Below are 752 nucleotides of genomic sequence, written 5' to 3'. Positions count from 1 at the left end.
GATATGTACTTAAAGTGGGATATACGAATTGCATTACATTTCGTCGATGATGATAAGTCCTTGTCTTTGATTTTTTGTGTCGTTTTATTATTTGATCTGACTGGATATATAGGAGACGGTTGTAAAGATTAACAGCCCCGATAAACATCTTACTAATGAAGCTATACACCGATTCGGTTTGGGGGTTTTATGTACCTGCCCGCCGGTGGCGGCGCTATAACTGGGGGGCTTCTCCGATCCAGCTGACAGTACAGAGAGCTCGAGAGCGGTTACTAGCTAGCGGAGCAGCGACCCTGGCCGGCCTGGGCGAGGTTCGGTATAGGTATAGCATACCCGTTGCAATGTAAGCTAGCTAGCTGCAGTCAGACGCCCCCCAGTTATGGCGTCACCTTATGAGGGCGCACTTCCACCAGAAGTCGCCCGAATCGGTGTATTCCCACATTAATAGTGTAACTATCACACAGCCAATATGCAGTACAATAGTCTATACTACATGTATACAACCATTGAATAGCCGCCTCTTCGTGTTAGGCAGGGGTGCGAGGGCGGGTTAACTTGTTGGACTTTGCTCGTACTGAGGGGGTCTTTGAATAGGATCACTGGTGCAAAACATGTTTGCTAAGCGCTCGAAATAATGCGTCGCTGTTTCCGGACTAGGCTTCGTAAATAAAAGACTTGTTTGCAATACGTAACCTTTGACTCCGTTACTTCCGATCTGGCATAAAAGAAAAAAATGAGAAGACGAAAAAATA

This window comes from Strongylocentrotus purpuratus, unplaced genomic scaffold, assembly GCF_000002235.5.
Source record: "Strongylocentrotus purpuratus isolate Spur 01 unplaced genomic scaffold, Spur_5.0 spur5_scaffold_13, whole genome shotgun sequence".
Taxonomy (NCBI): Eukaryota; Metazoa; Echinodermata; class Echinoidea; order Camarodonta; family Strongylocentrotidae; genus Strongylocentrotus; species Strongylocentrotus purpuratus.
This window is presented reverse-complemented; position numbering follows the sequence as displayed.